The sequence below is a fragment of the Mustela nivalis genome (genome assembly GCF_964662115.1).
Source record: "Mustela nivalis genome assembly, chromosome: 6".
NCBI lineage: Eukaryota > Metazoa > Chordata > Mammalia > Carnivora > Mustelidae > Mustela > Mustela nivalis.
The window spans coordinates 94354476-94360210 of NC_139025.1; the positions used below are offsets into that span (position 1 = coordinate 94354476).

Here is a 5735-nt window from a genome sequence, read left to right on the forward strand (position 1 = left end):
AAAAAAAAAAAAGAATATTTCAGATCTGGAACATGTAACTTTAGCTCCACATAATAGGCCTTACCAAACTATTATTTCATGTTATAGTCTTCAATTTTATAAAGGGCCAATATAATAAAAGTTCATACAAAGGACAGTTCTGCATCATTTGTGAAATTACTCATGAAGAATTCTGTTAGTATCTTTATCAAAACATTTATACAATATCTTCCTCTTAGTGAGTGAAGTAAGTGCTGTAGTAAGTGCTGAACTTATCAATACTCATGTATACTGTGAAAGCTATGCCTCTCCCCAACTATTGCCTAGTTTTATGCTGAGGTCCTTGTTGAAAGATCTTAAAAATATTTATTTCATTGAAGCCATTCTAAAATCTTGTCATAAGTAGTTTATTCACTGTAAATCTACAAATGAGTTGGATCATTGGCCTTTTAATCCCAAACCCAACTGATCAATAGAGATGACAAGATCTGTAATAAAATGTGGGATCGAGGGCACTGTATAAACCTTAGGTTAATTAATTTATTTTCTTTTATACTGATTGCTTTATTAACTAAATTGAGAATGGGAACTTTCAGTGTTACATAGACATGGTCTGAATGAGTGAGCATGTGAACAAGCAAATGAATACAGAAGATAAGGTAGTTTCACTACTACTACTACCAGAAGTCCCTGAAGTTCCTGGATTGTCTAGGTTTCAAAGCAAGCATTGTGGAGAAGGCTGTGTAACTCCATAAATTTGTTTAAAAATCATTATGTTTCACACTTAAAATGGGTGAGTTTTGGTAGGTAGGTACATTTTAGCCTAATAAATAGCTTTAAAAAATAAAAACAGGAAGATTTTAAGCAGCCTTTACATGGGAGAAAGCAAACTCTATTGTTGGACTTGGATCTAATCATTCCCATATTGTATTTCACATTTTGTCTTTAAAATTAAAATTACATACAGATAAAATTAGGTGATCACTTTCATGTACCTGGTAGTTGGCAGGCCCTTTCATGTCCACCTCCTTTCTTTATATAGATTCAGGACACAATTTGAAACTTGAGATAATGGAGCTGTAGAATTATGCCTTGTATCAGAATTTGTGTTGTATGGACTCTGCACTTCACAACACCTCCAGCATTTTTACTTTATATTTTTCTCTGGGATCTATGTGGCCACTGTGCTGGGTAACCTCATCATTGTGGTCACTGTAATTTCTGACTCCCACTTGCACTCCTCTCCTATGTATTTCCTGCTGGGAAATCTATCTTTCTTAGATATATGGCTAGCCTCATTTGCCACCCCCAAGATGATCAGGGACTTTCTTAGTGATCGAAAGCTCATCTTCTTTGGAGGATGTATGGCTCAAATCTTTTTTCACTTTATTGGTGGGACTGAGATGGTACTTCTGGTTTCCATGGCCTATGACAGATATGTGGCTATATGCAAACCTTTGCATTACATGACCATGATGAGCCGGAATACTTGCATGGGTCTGGTGTTGGTTTCAGGGGTCACTGGATTTGTGCACTCCATCAGTCAAGTAGCTTTTACTGTGAATTTACCTTACTGTGGCCCCAATGAGTTGGACAGCTTCTTCGTACCTTCCTCTCAGGATCAAGCTTGCCTGCATAGACACCTATGTCTTAGATATACGTATGATATCAGACAGTGAACAGTCCATGAACTGTTCCTCTTGGTGTCTTACACTGTTATCCTCATCACTCCCTAACAGCGTGCTGCTGGTGGGGTATACAAAGCACTCTCTACTTGCTTTGCACAATCGTAGTAGTCATACTCTTCTTTGGGCTCTGCATTTTCATTTATATGTGGCCTTTCAGTCAGGTCTCTGTGGACAAGCTCCTGTCTGTGTTTTAAACCATTTTTACTCCACTTTTGAACCCCTTTATCTACACAAAGAGGAATAAAAAGATGAAAACCACTATGAAGAAACTGGGTAACCAACACATGACATCACTGAATTCCACCTTTCCTTATATCTACATGTTCTTACTCATTTAGGGAATATCCTTTCTTTAAAAGGATTCTGCATAAAGATTTCATTCTGATGTTTTATTGATATATTTAATTGATAAATATTGATATATTTATTGTGTTATATTTCTGATAAATAGTTGATTACAACAAAAATCATGTATATAGTTTTATTCTATATAATTTTATACTTTAAATACAATTTTATCATATAACTTTATAGTATCACTACCTTATAAGACATATCACAGTATAATAATTTTAATTTTATCATATTTTATACAAATGTAATTTGTAATTATAATATAACTGCATTATAATTTAATATTAGTAGAATTATATAGTAATTTCTATGTAATATAACTTTATGTAAACAGATATAATCTACATACACACTCAACCCACACATTGACTTTGGAATGGACTTAGCAATTTTCTATCTTTGTTAAACCAGATTTCTCTCCCTAGCTTATTTTGTCTACAGTATTTATAGAAAATGAATTTTAATTTCCTAATCATAGTTCAGTACAGCAAAACTGTCAGTTTTTAACCTTTTAAGACATGAAACATTCAGTAGAAGCAAGCAAGTGTGAGAATAAAATGCTCTATCAGTCTTTCTCCTGGTTTTGAAAGTCAGAGAGAAGGAAAAAGACACTGTTTCAAAATCCTATTTATTTAAAAGTATAGATTTTCCTGGAAATGTTTACTATACTTAAACTTTTTATTGAAAAAATGAATGTATGCCAGTGAAATTCAATTACAGAGGTTAATTTTCACACGGGGAAAATTGCTATTTCATGGCTCAATATTTCATGGTGTAAATTGAGAAATTGTGTAACGATTTAAAATGCATTGGAACCAGTCAGAATGGCTAAAATTAACAAGTCAGGAAGTGACAGATGCTGGCGAGGATGCGGAGAAAGGGGAACCCTCCTACACTGTTGGTGGGAATGCAAGCTGGTGCAGCCACTCTGGAAAACAGCATGGAGGTTCCTCAAAAAGTTGAAAGTAGAGCTACCCTATGACCCAGCAATTGCACTATTGGGTATTTACCCTAAAGATACAAACGTAGTGATCCAAAGGGGCACGTGCACCCGAATGTTTATAGCAGCAATGTCCACAATAGCCAAACTATGGAAAGAACCTAGATGTCCATCAACAGATGAATGGATGAAGAAGATGTGGTATATATACACAATGGAATACTATGCAGCCATCAAAAGAAATGAAATCTTGCCATTTGCGACAACATGGATGGAACTAGAGCGTATCATGCTTAGTGAAATAAGTCAAGCAGAGAAAGACAACTACCATATGATCTCCCTGATATGAGGAAGTGGTGATGCAACATGGGGGCTTAAGTGGGTAGAAGAAGAATCAATGAAAGAAGATGGGATTGGGAGGGAGACAAACCATAAGTGACTCTTAATCTCACAAAACAAACTGAGGGTTGCTGGGGGGAGGGGGTTTGGGAGAAGGGGGTGGGATTATGGACATTGGGGAGGGTATGTGCTTTGGTGAGTGCTGTGAAGTGTGTAAACCTGGTGATTCACAGACCTGTACCCCTGGGGATAAAAATATATGTTTATAAAAAGTAAAAAATTAAAAATTAAAAGTAAAAAAAATGCATTGGAGTAGGAAAATAATAAAATGTAATGCATAAACTTTAAATAAACACTACATCAAATTATATCTTACAGTGCTGATTCCGTACCTTGGCAAGTCATCTATTAGGAAGTGTGTTTGAGTATAACAGAGTCAGATCTTATGCTGAGTTTTTAAATGTCCTTAGATCCTAAAAAGACTATTATAAGCAAGAGTTAACTTTTGTATTAACTAAACTAATGGTCAAAGAATTCAATTTTTTGTATGTTGATTCTGAAACATCAAACGAAAGGAAAGAATTGGGCAATGATTGGGTTACTTGAACAACCAAATGAAACTTCCAATAATTTTAGACAGTTTTTCAATAAGGAGAAGCATGCTCCTAGGTACTTCTGTTTTCTATTATGACTGTAATCTCATACATTTTCATGAACACTAGAAGAATACAGATTGAAAACTGCCTTGGGATAAATTTCTCAGGAGTTCTCTTAATTGCTACTGCAATAATACTGAGTTTCGATTTTATAGACTTTGGAGTTGTCAAATTTTATGACCAATTACACCCCTGTATGTGAACAATTAAAAGAGTTTAAAAGCTCCACTTTATTTTCACTAGAGCATTATTTACAATAGCCAGTATATGGAAGTAATCTGTGTCCAAGGGGAGATGGATAAAGAAGTGTGTGTGTGTGTGTGTGTGTGTGTGTGTGTACACCTTTGCTGTACCCCAAAGATTTTGCACAGATGTGGTTTCATTTTTATTTGTTTCCATGATTTTTTTAAATTCTTCTCTATTTTCCTGATTGACTCATTCATTCTTTAGTCGGGTGCTCTTTAGCCCGCATGTATTTGAGTTCTTTCAACTTTCCTAAATATATATAGCGATAGAGAGATGTAAAGATACATAGATATTATTCAAACAATAAAAAAGAATGAGATGTTACTCTTTAAACAAAATGACTGGACCTAGAGGGTATTATGGTAAGTGAAATAAGTCAGAGAAAGACAAATACCATGTGATTTTATATGTGGAGTCTAAAAAACCAAAAGAAACTAAAAAGAAAAAGTCTTACAGATAGAGAGAACAAACTGGTGGTTGTCAGATGTGAGGAGGGTGGAGATGGGCAAAGTAGGTATTAAGAGACACAAACTTCAGTTATAAAATAAGTAAGTCTCAGCGATGTGATACACAGCATACGGAATATAGTCAAGAATATAGTAATGACTTTGTAAGTTGACAGTAACTAGACATCTTGAGGGGATAATTTCATAAAGTATAAAAATATTGAATCAATCTAATACATACTTAAATAGAATGCTGTATGTCAAAACTAAGTGTGGAGGGTGCCTGGGTGGCTCAGTTGGTTAAGCCATGCCTTCAGTTCAGGGCATGATCCCGGAATCCCAGGATCAAGTCCCACATTGGGCTCCCAGCTCTGTGGGGAGTCTGCTTCTCCCTCTGACCTTCTCCCCTCTCATGCTCTCTCTCTCTCTCTCTCAACTAAATGAATAAAATTTTAAATAAAAGAGTGGATACCAACATAGCTTTTAGGATGATGATACTTTATTCTTATATTGTTGAAGAGAGCAAAAGCAGGGTTAGAATCTGAAAGTGAAAAGTTTTATTTATAAACATGCTAGAATACATTGAAATAAAAAAGGAAGAAAATATATTGTATCTTTAGAGGTTAAATTCTGTTATAAATGAACATCATGTCTATGGGAGTCTATTTCATGTTTCCCTCTTAATGCCTTTATTTTAAAACTTTTCTGAGACGTTTGAGTTTCCCTCTGAACAAAGGGGGAAAGAAGTGTTGGTTATCCCAACCCCCACCCTCTCCCTCCTGCCCAGTAAGGCCCAGCTCGGAGGGCATTTCTGTTGGCTCTGAAATCTTGAAATAAACATCAGAAGAAACAACATCAAATGTCAATGGGTCCTAGAAACCGGTCTGCCAGAGCATCACCCAGTCTGCACCACAAGAACACGCAAGGGCTCCAGGCTGTGGTGGAGCCTGCGGTTAGCCAGGTGCAGGCGCAGCAGGGAGTCCGGGGCCAGGGCCGCGGGGGCTGCCCGGAGGGCCGCCAATAAAGCGTTCGGGAGGTGGTGCGGCGCTGGCGTGCCTGCCTTTGGGCCTCGGTGCTTGCGTGTCTC

General features: G+C 36.5%; 1 pseudogene across 1 annotated transcript; it reads left to right on the forward strand.

The window, feature by feature from the left end:
- Positions 1–768: 768 nt before the first annotated feature.
- LOC309866620 (olfactory receptor 4K14-like) lies at positions 769–2005 on the forward strand (annotated as a pseudogene). The gene is made up of 2 exons: positions 769–772; positions 1048–2005. The product of its transcript is annotated as an olfactory receptor 4K14-like (transcript).
- The last annotated feature ends 3730 nt before the right edge of the window (positions 2006–5735 follow it).